The sequence below is a fragment of the Neodiprion lecontei genome, chromosome 3, assembly GCF_021901455.1.
Source record: "Neodiprion lecontei isolate iyNeoLeco1 chromosome 3, iyNeoLeco1.1, whole genome shotgun sequence".
Taxonomy (NCBI): Eukaryota; Metazoa; Arthropoda; class Insecta; order Hymenoptera; family Diprionidae; genus Neodiprion; species Neodiprion lecontei.
This window is the reverse complement of record NC_060262.1, coordinates 16,906,176-16,919,982: the sequence shown is the minus strand read 5'-3', so window position 1 is coordinate 16,919,982 and position 13,807 is coordinate 16,906,176. Positions and strand designations below refer to the sequence as shown.

Genomic DNA, 13,807 nt, shown 5'->3' with positions numbered 1-13,807 from the left:
TATTTTTCACTTTCGGAGCACTTTTCGAAGCACTTTCTCGGAGTCGAGAAAAATATGGGAAACGCACACCACTCCTCTAGCTCGTGTGCAAAGTGTCGTTATTGGTCGTTATCACGGTCTTACATACAGGTCTTGCGACTCTGAGTTTCGACGTGGGCCTCTTAACGTGTCAAGCCGCTAGCGTCGCTGCGATCGAGGGATGCCCGGTGCGACAAGGATGACGATAGTCGCGCTCGCGCGTCACATGGGCGTGGAATCCTAACCCCACGGTCTTATTCAAACATTGTAGGTTATGTTGATGCATCCCTCGATCGCAGCTCCATCTGGATTTTTCTTCAACAGAGGAGCCACTCTCTACCATTGGAATTCTATTGAGTCGCAAGACCTGTATGTAAGACCGTGGTCGTTATAATGCCAGACCTGTATGTAAGACCGTGCTGAGACGGTTAATTTTTTACACTAGACAGTTATGTTGGCAACACAGAGAAACCTACAGCGCGATAGTCGGTCGAGCACGAAACAAACTCAATCTCAATAAACATAATATAACTGTTACGTGCCAGCCGGTATTCACGGCGACGCCCTCTCTGCGCCCTACCTGACCAGCGTGCAGTTACCATAAGAGAGCCTTACGTGCTCTTACCGATAGTCGTAGATTAATACCAACACACATAGTTATCATCATAACGTCCAAATTCTTCTATCGATAGTTCTCATACGCTAGATTAACCGTTATTTCATCAGTCAAATTCATAACATACATGGTATATATATTTTTTCCCATTCAACCGTAATAATCCAAAATAATAAAAACCCGCAACAGATAAGATAACCAAAAAGACCAAAACACCGGAAACGTGGGAACAGAAATCACGGATAGCTCACAGAGAAAGAAACCCTTATTCTCAGAATTCAGGATAGCGCCCTCATTTTAATGATTATAAGACCAATCAGCGCTTCGCCGCTTGCTTCTCTAAACCAACCACCTCGCGCTAATCCACCACCGAGATCTCACGCACGAACCAGAAACCTTACCCCTAATTATTCCATCATCCTTAACCAATCATCCGAGACCCGCGAGAAACCGCGACTCCCTTTGAACTCCTCCTACTTTCCCTCTAATCCAACCTTTCCAGAAAACAGAATAGAAAAGAAGAACTTTAGACATCATAGAGAACAGATCAGAACTCTACCGAAATCCTAGAATCAAATCACATTATAATTAATTCAGAACCTCCGAGACTTATTAACAGTTTGTCACTGCGACAGTGATTAACACCAATCCGTACCGCAATTGTAAACCTACCATTGAGAACTAGAAGGAGATTGTTAATAAATGTGTAATTAACCCAAGTGTTGTCATAAATAATTATTTCAATCACGCATAGTGATGGTTGGCACGAGCCTTACCTAACAAACTCTCAGAATTGTAGGCGAATTGAACGAGAAGATCTGCGGAGCTGATCAGCGGATTCCCGAGATTTACATATACCAACTACGTAAGTCAGGAGTGTTACGTTCCGAGAGGAACGTTTCGAGTCGATTCTGATTCGCCGCGTGATTTAAATTGTTCTCCTGACTTACGTAGTTGGTGTATGTAAATCTCGGGAATCCGCTGATCAGCTCCTCAGATCTTCTCGTTCAACTCGCCTACAATTCTGAGAGTTTATTAGGTAAGGCTCGTGCCAACCATCACTATGCGTGATTGAAATAATTATTTATGACAACACTTGGGTTAATTACACATTTATTAACGGTCTCCTTCTAGTTCTCGATGGTGGGATTACAATTGTGGTACAGATTGGTGTTAATCACTGTCACAGTGACAAACTGTTAACAAGTCTCGAAGGTTCTGAATGACTTATAATGATTTGATTCTAGGATTTCGGTAGAGATCTGATCTGTTCTCTATGATGTCTGAAGTTCTTCTGTTCTATTCTGTTTTCTGGAAAGGTTGACTTAGAGGGAAAGTAGGAGGAGTTCAAAAGGAGTCGCGGTTTCTCGCGGGTCTCGGATGATTGGTTAAGGATGATGAAATAATTGGGGGTAAGGTTTCTGGTTCGTGTGTGAGATCTCGGTGGTGGATTGGCGCGAGGTAGTTGGTTTAGAGAAGCAAGCGGCAAATCGCTGATTGGTCTTATTATCGTTAAAATGAGGGCGCTATCCTGAATTCTAAGAATAGGGGTTTCTTTCTCTGTGAGCTATCCGTGATTTCTCTTCCCACGTTTCCGGTGTTTTTGTCTTTTTGGTTATCTTAACTGTTGCGGGTTTTTATTATTTTGGGTTATTACGGTTGAATGGGAAAAAATATATGTATACCATGTATGTTATGAATTTGACTGATGAAATAACGGTTAATCTAGTGTATGAGAACTATCGATAGAAGAATTTGGACGTTATGATGGTAACTATGTGTGTTGGTATTAATCTACGACCATCGGTAAGAGCACGTACGGCTCTCTTATGGTAACTGCACGCTGGTCAGGTAGAGCGCAGAGAGGGCGCCGCCGTGGATACCGGCTGGCACGTAACAGGAGAACAATTTAAATCACGCGGCGAGTCAGAATCGACTCGAAACGTTCCTCTCGGAACGTAACAATAATATAACCCATGGCCGTCGAATCTAACCACGGTCTTATATACAGGTCTGGAAACTCCATTGGAGGGGATATGTCGCTTATTGAAGCAAATTTTTGTGTTCACGAGTCGCCACTAGGTTCGTTGCGATCTTATCAACAGCGGTGGCTGGCCCGTGAGGGGGGGGTCCAAACAACACCGTGGTATTCGCCATATACATATATGGTATTCGCTCACTCACGCTCGCTCATCGTATTTATTGAGGTTATTGTTATCCTGGTAACTAGTTACTAGACCGCAGCGACAACTGGTGATACCGCTAGAATCGAAATTTGCACTCGCTAAGCGACACGAATAATCGTGGCTCCCAGCATAGGAGTTTCCAGACCTGTATATAAGACCGTGAATCTAACCTTAGGATACGTGCATGGTGTAAGAATAAGAGGTGGTCCGACTGCCCTATACCAGCCCCTTGACACATGCTGCTCAAAGTGGTTCGCAAAATGTCCCTCGATTCTCCCGTCAATTTCCATCACTAGTGGCGCTAGTAGTTACCCGATGAGCTTGCGCGCGGTCATCGAGGGCAGCGAGCGAGTTCCGTATAGTTAGCAGATAAATATAACAATTATTATTTTTTATTGTTGTTATATTTAGGGAATTATTTAAGCAATTTAATGCCACTATTATTATAATTTATGACATTATATTTTGTTAATAACAAATAAAAATCTGTTCAGCTTATAGTTAGCAGAAAATGATTGGATATTCAATTTTTTTCCCCCGAATCAACTGGAAATCATTTGGGAAACGCGTATATAAGGTTGAAATAATTTGCGAAATAATTGTTTTATCACAAAAACACGATAAATAAGTCGATCAATTTTTCTGGTATACCTAGTCTCTCAGTCGATATCGCATACCCGATGCGCGGAATATTGTGGGGTGTGATTTTTTCAAAATAATTGAGAGCAAGAAAAATTTTATATTTGAAAAATGGTCAGTAAATAATTCAAATTTTCGAATTCATGATAATTTTGCTTCGATTTTTCTAACTTCTAAGCTTTGCTCTCTCAAGCTCCGACTAGTTGTTCCGCCAATTAATCTCTCACTCTTTTGCTAATCAAACAATTTTATATACGTAATGAACGACGAATTCAAAGAATTGATGCAAGTGAAATTAACAAAAACCGATGAAAATATCACGCTTGGCGTTTCATACGATATTATCGGACTTGCGTGATATTAGCTTGTACATTTCCGCACAAAATACGTAAAAACGGAGCAGGTCTAACTAGTTCGGAGCTGTTACGACCGAGCCGACCAATAAAATGTCTTGTTCATGGAGCCGGCGTTGCTCCATCGAATCCGTAAAAATCTGCAATTCCCAATACAATGGTTATTTCATTAAAACGCAGGAATATTCGGCAAAATTGCCGAAAATCATTGAAACTCACGAGTTCATCAGTGTCGGAGAGAAAATGACTAATTGTTTTGTCTAGGAATCCTCGTTTAATAGCGGAGGAATAAAATTTTTCAATTGGCGGAGGAATAAAATTTGTGTATTTCGTTTAATCCTTTTTACATGATGCATTGGAATGTGCCTGGAAGAATAAAGTTAAAAAGACAAGCAACATTTCAATGCGGTTCGAGTTGTACGACCCATTTTTCGGTTCCTTTGGAAACTAGACAAAAATACTCAGTGTACGTTTATAAATTGAGAGAGACAGCAAAAAATTCTACGATATTTCTTTAAGATTTGTTTTGCCCTGACGATAACTTTATCAACAGAAAGAATTGCACCAATTCGTTGATTCCTTCGACGATTGAAATAAAATGTATCTCAACCTGGCCGAAAAAAAATAATTTCGTTTTTGGTGCTGGCACGTTGAGGATAAGCGAATTAAACCGAGAAGAAGAAACTGGTGAAAGTGGCTCTGTGTTTCGGCAGTTTTGTTGGTAAGCCAAGGGGACGAGAGACTCGATTGTATTTTTTTTTATTATCCAACAAAATCTCCTTTTGTGCACCGCGTATTTTGCGACGATTTGATTGATTGTAAACAATGATTCCGGCTGATGAATGCCTTTGCCAAGAATTTCACAAATTGCCACAAACAGACACTTTTGGCGTCTGTTTCGTCGAGTCCAAGACTTTTTCGTGGCCGTTTTTACAATGTGGCGTGGACCAGCCGAAAAAAAACCATCGCGGAACAATAAATCTTGAATTTAATAAACATGTAATTTACCCGGAATTAATATTACGTACTTTTGACCCTCAGTAGACACACATGGGTCTGGGATGCCCATTCAGCGAATGCCGTAAATTTCTCGTTTCTCGTATCGATTACCATTGAATAAAAATAATAAAAAAACGCAATTTTATCCATCACAGAATGCAGCCTTTTTTCTGTAGATCTAAAATTACTTTCCTGAATTTTTTTTCGATTTTTTCAACGAGCCCAAGTACATTAAAAAAAGGTATAGGGCACCCTGGACCCATGTGTGTCTATGGAGGTGTGCTAATTATCTCTTCGGAGGGTTAATTATGTTTTGGTGTTATTTCGTATTTTTTATTTTGTGTTACATCGTTTGCGAGCACGACACAGCCTTAGGTGGGTTTCGACGTTAATCTGTAAAGCATATAAACACAATCAGATTATAAAGATGAATGATGAAAAGTTTCACTTTCATTAGAATATAACTTGTTTATAAATTATTTGAAACGACCCACTTATTGCCTTTTTGTTGGATCATGATAAAATCTAACGAAAGTGGATTCGCGAGGAGAGTTAAAACTCTTGAGGATCGTTTGCTTTTGGGTGCGTGTGGAAAAGAGGAAAAAACGTGGAACGCGTCTTGAAAAACTAGGCACTCGTAACTGGATACGGACTGTGATTCGAGAAGCACTATCCTCGTCAATTGAAAAGTGTATCGTCACATCAAATTCAGCAGAGAGTTGTAAACGTGTGTATAAGCGTGAAGAAGCTGTTTCTATATCTTTTTTGTTTGTATTTTCAATGATTTTTCACAGCAGCTAGCCAGAGGGCTTCTCGTATATAGTTTAATGGTAGAAAGTGAGACCTCGTATCTTTGCGCTCTGCCCTAGAAGGCCTGGGGACAACAATGAGAGTTTCGCGAGTTCTCAACTCAATTTCATACTATTTCTTGACACGTTATTATTATTTTCTGTGGAGCAGCAAGAGGCTTGCAACGAGGCCCAGCATAGATTTAACGCTTCGGTTACGTTTTTCGTCGGTTCTCTCCTCTTCTTCTCTCCTGCTCGACCATCTTTCTGAAAACCATACGTAAAGACACTGCGAAACTATATAATTCGCCGTGGCTCGTCTTTGAGCAAACAGTTCCGAGCCAACGGTGCACCGAAACATTCGCATCTTTTTCCATCCTTTCCGACTGCCTCGTGCCCTACATCGATTTTTCAACGAACAATAAATCTTCGATGGTGACACGACGCGAGAAAAACAAATACACATTTGCCTGAGCTCTCTCGAATCATCGATTTAAACGAGAAACGTGGAATGTACAGAAACTTGTCGTACTTGTCGCTGGCGTGCTTCAAGTTCGAGAGGCGATTAGCGAACTATTAGACAAAAACTAAATCAAAAATAAATAAATAACAAACTACTATCAATTGACACGAACAGGTTATGGCTGATACGTACGTCCACCTCCGTGAAGTTGGCCCCCCGAAGTTGTTATTTTTAAATCTAATTAACGCAATTCGTTTGAGAATCGTTTGAGAGGGTTTGAGAGTAAAGAAAATTCGTTTGAGAGTTAATAGTTTTTCCGGAAAATTGATTTTAATTTTGGGTGTGAAGTTGGCCCCCATATTTTCTATCTCCTCAAAAAATGGACTTGGACGTTTAATTTTTTTTTAAATCTTTTGAGAATCCTTTGAGAGGATTTTAGAGTAGAAAAAAATTGTTAGAGAGTTAATATTTTAATTGATATTAAATAATTATTCAATGCGCGATCTTCCCTAGGATTAGAGCACTTCCGGTGTGCGCATTGTGTGTGCGCACTGTATATGCGCAACATGTCTGCGCAGTGCGTCTGAAATCAGATGTAGCGACCGAGATTGACGAAGAAATACGAGTTTCGATGATGCGGATTATCGTAAATCGAACGGGTTCGAGATGGACATGGAGACGAAGCTGAGCAATTTTCTCTCAATGACACCAATGGTAAGAGAAGAATTGGATGAAACTATTGGAAAAAGACACGAGAGTCGAAAACGGGAAACTTGACGAAATCTTTTTAACGCAGTGCAACAGAAAGTGGAATCTTTTATAGAACGCCAAAATTGATATTTACTTGCAGATAAGGAATAATGCACTCATAATTGGACGAAACGTAGAATGTCGATGGGCTTATAATATATGTCAGCGATGTTCCTGTTTGTCTATCCCAAGATTTCTGTGTTCTCAGATCTTGTAAATCTTGGACCGTGCTTGCAACGATCTTGCGAACGATCCATGTTACTCGGCTAGGCGTACAATCCCTTGTCGCATTTACAAGGTAAATAAACTGTGTAGCTGTAGCTGTGTAGCTGTAGCTGTGTAGCTTTTGCGCAGCGAAAAAAATTGTGGGACAAATACAAGGCGAAATCTCGCAAACACAGACCCTCGATGGTCGTCTCGACGGACATCAGTTACGGGACGCACGTTTGCATGAAAAACAGTCCAATGTACCAACCGGGAGCGATCGTTAATTCGCAATTTTCTAAAAAAAAACCATGTTAATCGTTTTTTCGACATTTTCTTTCAATTTTATCGCTGGCTCGATCGTTTTCAGGCTTCACCATCGCCAACGGCTTTCCCAAGGTCAGTCAGCTGCTCTTGGCCGCCTGGAACCTCGATTCAACTTACCGTTTTAAAATTTTGCCCGCTGGGTCTCTCCACACCGGAGAATCTGTCGATAAATGCGAATCCAATGGAAACGCCAGTGCCAGCGGCAGCAGCAAATCGAACCACAAGGAAACCGCAGATCATTTGGACATGCTGCCGCCTCCTTCGCCGGCCTCGAGCACGTGCAGCGATACCGGAAGCATCACCACGAGTCACAGTCAGTTTTTATCGATTTTTTGTTTCTTTTTCCGTCAAATCCTTCGAATACACACTGGGTCATTTTGACCCGTTAAATTTGTTCTCTTCTGTTTCGTGAAAAAATGCATTCAGTCTCGCATAAATTCGCAACTAGAAAAAAGAACGAGGAATTCATGTTTTCCGGAATTAAATGATTTGAAAAACGTCTCGGGTCAGATTGATCCACTGTGGACTTGAGGAGGTTTTTTTCTTTTTCTTAAGCCCTTCGAGGACACATTGGGTCATTTTGACCTGAAGAATTTTTTCCCACCGGTCGTTTGGCATTGAATTTTGTTTTTTGTGAAAAATACATTCAGGCCTATAAATTCGCTGAAAAAAAAACAAAACGAAAAGTTCATATTTTCCGGAATTGAACGGTTTCAAAAAAGCCTCGGGACAGATTGACCCAAAGTGGACTTTTTGCTCCTCGCAAATTTATGGAGTTTGAAGAAAATTCAAATTTTGGGGTTGATTGAATTTTCCAGAACGCGAGAAACGTATGACCCCGAGGAGCGACGGTGAGACGGGTTCGATGACACCACACCGGCAACGCCAGTGGCCACGGCACCTCATCAGACGTCGATATTGACGCTGAGCGGAGTTACACCAACGAGACATTTGGTGTTTTGACATATTTTGATGAAAAAAAAATCGAAATATAGAAAATCACTCTTTTCAACTCCAATTTAAAAAAGGTTGATGACCCACCTAGCTCGAATACTTAGAATGAATTTCTACTTCAGAAGGAAGCATAAAGATACGACAATAAACAATGTTAATAGCCACTTATTATTAAATAATCGAGCTTCTGTACACACTTTATTTTCTTTCCTTTCTCTTATTGCACTCTCGCTTTACTCATTTCTTCTTTTTGATCCCGTTACGAGACGATGAAACAATCGACAAATTCTTCATGACCACTCATCCTTTTTTTTTGCCTTTTTCAGTTTTCTACTTGTCGCGCTATTTCGTGCCTTCATTTCCGGTCCTTGCTGAGATCCGATGGAAACTCCGAGTTGTCGGAAACGGAAGTGATCGTTCGCGACGACAGTAACAGTTTTTCAATGTCACTTACTTCGGTTGCACCTGCATTTACGAGATTCACCAAAAACAAAACACGGTTAAACCTTTCGATCGACGACACATCACGTTTTATTGTTATTATTATTTCTCGAGATGGAATCAACCACATTGTTGTTGTTCCTTAGAATATTGTCTACATTTTACGATATTCAAGTCACGAAATTACTTTTCCTTCTCTTTTATTCTGCCATATGGATTTCGGATTTGACCGGTAAAATGAAATTGTTCGACAAAAATTTAAAAAAATCATTTTGATCCTGATTTTTGCTCTGAGGTTGAATTGTAATTTTTTCTCATCAATGAAAATGAAAGAAAAAAGACAATATCGAATTTTTTTTCTTTCTATCGAGTAACTCAAACCTTTGCCGCACTAGACCCTAGATTGTAACTATACGTACCTCACAAGAAATTACGCTCCCAAAACTCGAACGTAGACGATGAGATGGGGTTCTATTTCTGTCGTAGCCGATTCAGGTTTTTTTTCTATTTTCAAATCGTCGTACTGCTCCCAATTCATGGTGTTGCGATATGAATATGCGGTGAAGTGCCCCGAAGTATACCCACATAATCTAGAATTAGTTTTAATAAATTAGCATAAACGGTATGAAATTATTATAAGTGATTTATTATACGCACGGTTTGCGTCAAATGTATTGAAAATATCTTACCGGTATTGCTCATCACTCATCCCTTCGTTGTTTTTAAGTTTTAAAAGTGATGGTATTTCGGAGAGCTTGCATCGCATTCCCTGCTTGTCGCTGCTATTTTTACGGATGTCCGCATCGACGAACAGATGAATTCCCGGTCGACTAATACGGGTCATCGATCCATTACAGCCCTTTGTAAAACAGCGGAGTTTTGTAAGACGCGCCTAAAAGTTGAGCGTAGCTCCCAGGGCGCCAAATCCGGATTTCGCAACTGTTTCGTGATTTGGTGACAGAAGGGCCGATGAATATTCTCGTCTGCACAGCTGCAAGCATTCTTCGGTTATGTGGACACTTGGTGCCGTTTTCATTGCTTTATCGACGAAATTGTATACGCTGTCGTATGCGCTTAAAGTATAGGACAGAACTTTATTCGCTGTTTTTACGTTCGGTTCCGGGACATACAAATTTAAAAGAACGCGCGCTCGATCGTTGTACGTTTTACTGGTGACTCCCGTATTTAACGTGTTCACAACAAACTGGAGCGTCGGGTTCTTGCATTTTTTGATTGCTGAATCGTAAGCCGTGTGGTCAATAGCTCCAGATATCAGCACTTGTGCCACAGAGTCGAAAGGGCACGTCGACTGTACGAAGTACGTTTTGCTGTTCAGTTTAACCGGCTTCGATAATTTCGAACCATTTTCCAGAAAACATGGTTTCCTTTTTCTCTGTCTTGCAGTTGGTTTTTTATGAATTTGGCTGTTTATGTACCTTATTTCTGGTAATGCTCCGAAATATGTACTTTTTTTCGACGTCTCTTCTGTCTTCACTTCATTTTGTGGTTCGTGTGCTTCGTTTTCGGGAATGTCCTCACTTCGGCTATACGAATGATCCCATGCATCAGCGACTTCTACAACATCTTCTTCGTCTGCACTTTCAACAACAGCACCAATGGCAAATTCGGTCTTCGGCACTTGGCCTCCCCAATTCTCCACAGACCACTGGTCAGGGTCATGCTGTGGAATCTGCGGAGTTTCGGAATCAACCTCGCAGTAAGAAGAGACATTGAGATCGCCCGGTTCGAACCCTGCTTCTGCATTGTCTTGCAGTCTTGGCCACGCAGAGAAGACTACCACCTTCTATGTCTCGTAAGTGAGTAACCACAATGTTTTTTAAAACATTTGTTTGGAGGTCATTGAAGTAAGATTCAATGGACGCCGATGAGGTATTATTATTCATTTCTGGCGTCGTGCAATTGGTCCAAAGTGGAAATTCCACGGCAAGTGGCTTCATCGACGCAATGAACCCTGGTACATAAAATGCATTCATTTCACGCCCTTCGTTTCCAGTTGTAGCACTTGTTTTTAAAATTTTGTCAACCCATTCCGCGATGGATTTTATTTCGCACCCATCACACTGACTTTTCTCATAATTTGAGAGATTATCAACTGGACGGAGATGTTTATTTTCTTCGATGTCGGTTCCAAATTTTCTTAGGGCAATGCCTGTCTTTGCCATTATACTCTCCAGATGATTTCTAATTGCGAGGACACTTTCAACCTTTTCAGCAGCCTCGTCGTCCTTGATTGGAATCGCCACGGTAGAGTCCAAATATTTTTGGCTTGCGACAACGAATGTTCGCGTCAATAACATCTCGAAATGGTTGATGTCTGAAGATTGAATCATTAACGCAACGGACCGGAGGAAGAATTGCTTCACTTCGATGTGCGTAACGACTTTCCAACATTTCCACCTTGACACAGCATGAATTATGTGCGCAACGTCAACCCGTAGGTGAGTATCTACCTTTATCGGTTCCTTTGCCACCAGAAGTTCAAAACAGTTCTGAATGTATTTCTTCAATGTTCTGTCGTTAAATTCCTTGCACATTCCATACAGGAGCGCTTTGGAATAATCGCATATCGCAAGCTTCGGTTTGGGCGCACCGGCTCGCATAAATAGATGGATCCAATTTATGATGGAATGCGCGTCGTGTCTCTCCGAGAGCATCTGGTGGATCGGAATAGTCAATTTATCGAAATTAATAACCATAGTGTACAGGAAAATTGGACCACATCTTGATTTGTCGTTTCGATCGATTTTTGTAACTAAGCTCCCTGTCGCATCAATCATTACCGTATTGATTGTGCTGTTTCTGCAGTATTCTTTGTATGCGTGAAGCTGTGATGGACTGCGATAGACAACAACAAAAGGGGTTGATGCGATGTACTCAATTTTTCCAAGAAATTCTGGTTGTTGCGATATAGCTTCTAGCGAAGCATTCAAGTTAGTTTTGTTCAGTGGGTCGAGCCCCAAATTCTTATCAATTCGCTATTTTTTTGCTTGCCGCAGAACAGGTGCATCTGCAAGAAATGGTGGCTCCGCATCCCCCAAAACCATTTCTTCCCGTGCCGTGCGTTTTCGGAAATTGGATGCACCTTCATGTACTAAATTTTTCTGGACCTCCTCTCTGTATTTTCCATTTAGAGGACGTTTCACCACTTCGTGCGTGATATTCCGAGTATCCCGCGTTAATACGTTCAGTATAACACTGTCATTATTGGTTGGCTCTTTTTCGATAGTCACTTTTAGTTTATTTTGACACGACTTTCCTTTACATTGACCCTGAATTGTGACATAATTACCGATACAGGTTGGACCGTTTGCAATTTTGGCACGCTTGAAAACGTATGCACATGGAATTTTCGTCTGACGTGAGATGGCAATCGGTACGATATTATTCCAGACTCCTTTCTGTAGCGTCGGTCGGCATCCGGAGGACAGACCTGCAAGTGCAAGTAATATTGAAGAATAGGAATCACAAAATATTTTGCCTTATTATTTTGGCCCAATTTCAAGGTGGCCATTGTAGTTATATTTTACTGACTGATTCAAGTAATTCATTTTTTTTTCAAGATTTGCTTTAGAGAGAGAGAGAGCGCTTACAACAGTAGTACAATTGGATAACATTTCGAATTTCAACTATTGGATAAAAACCGCGAACACGCTTTCTACGGAATCATAATAATTTTACTTTTTTTACAGGACTGCCAATTTCTCGTTGCTAAACAGCCTGGTTCGACAAAATTCAGTTAATAAACAACCTATTCCTATATTTTTAGTTTTTTTGTTCATTTTTGTACCAATATATTTCGCACAAACCATACTGCTCAGTCCGCCTTATTCATTATACTCCGTACATTAAATGGTTTGAAAATAAAAATAAACAAATTTTTCAATTCTAACTAAAGGAAAATAAAAAATTGAACTAAATTTGAAATTATAGATATTTTTAATGAGCTAAAAAAAATATTAAAATATCAAAAAAATACTATTTTTTTAAAGGATTTGAATTTTACTTCCCAAAAAAAGAAACAAGCTTCAAAATATGAAAATATGTTGTAAAATTAAATGCCTTATTCGCTTAATTAAAAGAAAAAGTATCGGAGACGTACTCGTGGGTTTGATGGCATCCCATTCTTGGCTTGCGAGCTTGACCGTGAAGAATTCTTGACCATCTTCCGGTTCATTTTCATGATTTGCTGCGTAAAACTCGTCGGAACTTTCGAACGTTGTCGATTCATTTGACGAATACGAATTGCTCGGATTCGTGTCGGTTTTGTCCTTCGACGATGGAATAATTATGCCCTTTTCCTTTCGTGCAAGGGAGAGAATTTTTCGGCGATCCTGGACCACGTTGTTATAAACATTGTGAAACTCCACTTCTTATTTAAATCTTCGGAGATTTCTCCCCATATTTCATCCGAATAATTCGGCAATTCCGATGTTGCGAAGCGCGTAATGAATTTCTTCAAGCTCCGCACAGCTTCTTCCACTGTCACAGCAGCTTTCCGTGGCATATTGCGAATCAAGTGGTCTTATACGCGAGTATTAAATCAAAAATAAATCAATCCGAAAATTAAAAAAAAATCATGAACACTCGGGAAGAACAACACAAAACTTGGGATAAACAACACAAAAAAAAACGCGATCGAAAAGAACGTGAACAAAGTTATTAGTAATTAAAAAATCGATCATAAAAGGAATGAAACACTGAAATAATGATTATACGGAAGCTTCAAAATTTTTATAATAAAGTCAAGGGAGTTTTATTTATCACCGTGTCGCGTCAGAACCAAGACTGATCTCGCTTCTTCTAAGCGATGAAAATTGTATGGTGCACCATACAATGTAACAGCAGACCAAAACAATGTTTACAAATTTCCATCAAATTGAATGTAGAATTAAATTAAATCTCGCTTTTTGCGAACATATTGTATAACTTGGATAACGGTTAACGGTAACGGATAAAGATAACTTGGGAAAACGGTTGGGATACTACAATACCGCACTTGTTGAATTGAAAAGGTACATCGAATCTTGCATTTCTGTCGTTCGTTTATT

The 13,807-nt window shown here is 40.2% G+C and overlaps 1 long non-coding RNA gene across 1 annotated transcript; it reads left to right on the top strand.

Moving 5' to 3' along the window:
* The first annotated feature begins 6,741 nt into the window (after positions 1-6,741).
* LOC124293605 lies at positions 6,742-8,212 on the top strand. Its single transcript, XR_006903482.1, has 4 exons — positions 6,742-6,776; positions 7,021-7,110; positions 7,387-7,656; positions 8,162-8,212. It is a non-coding gene; the product is annotated as an uncharacterized LOC124293605 (long non-coding RNA).
* The last annotated feature ends 5,595 nt before the right edge of the window (positions 8,213-13,807 follow it).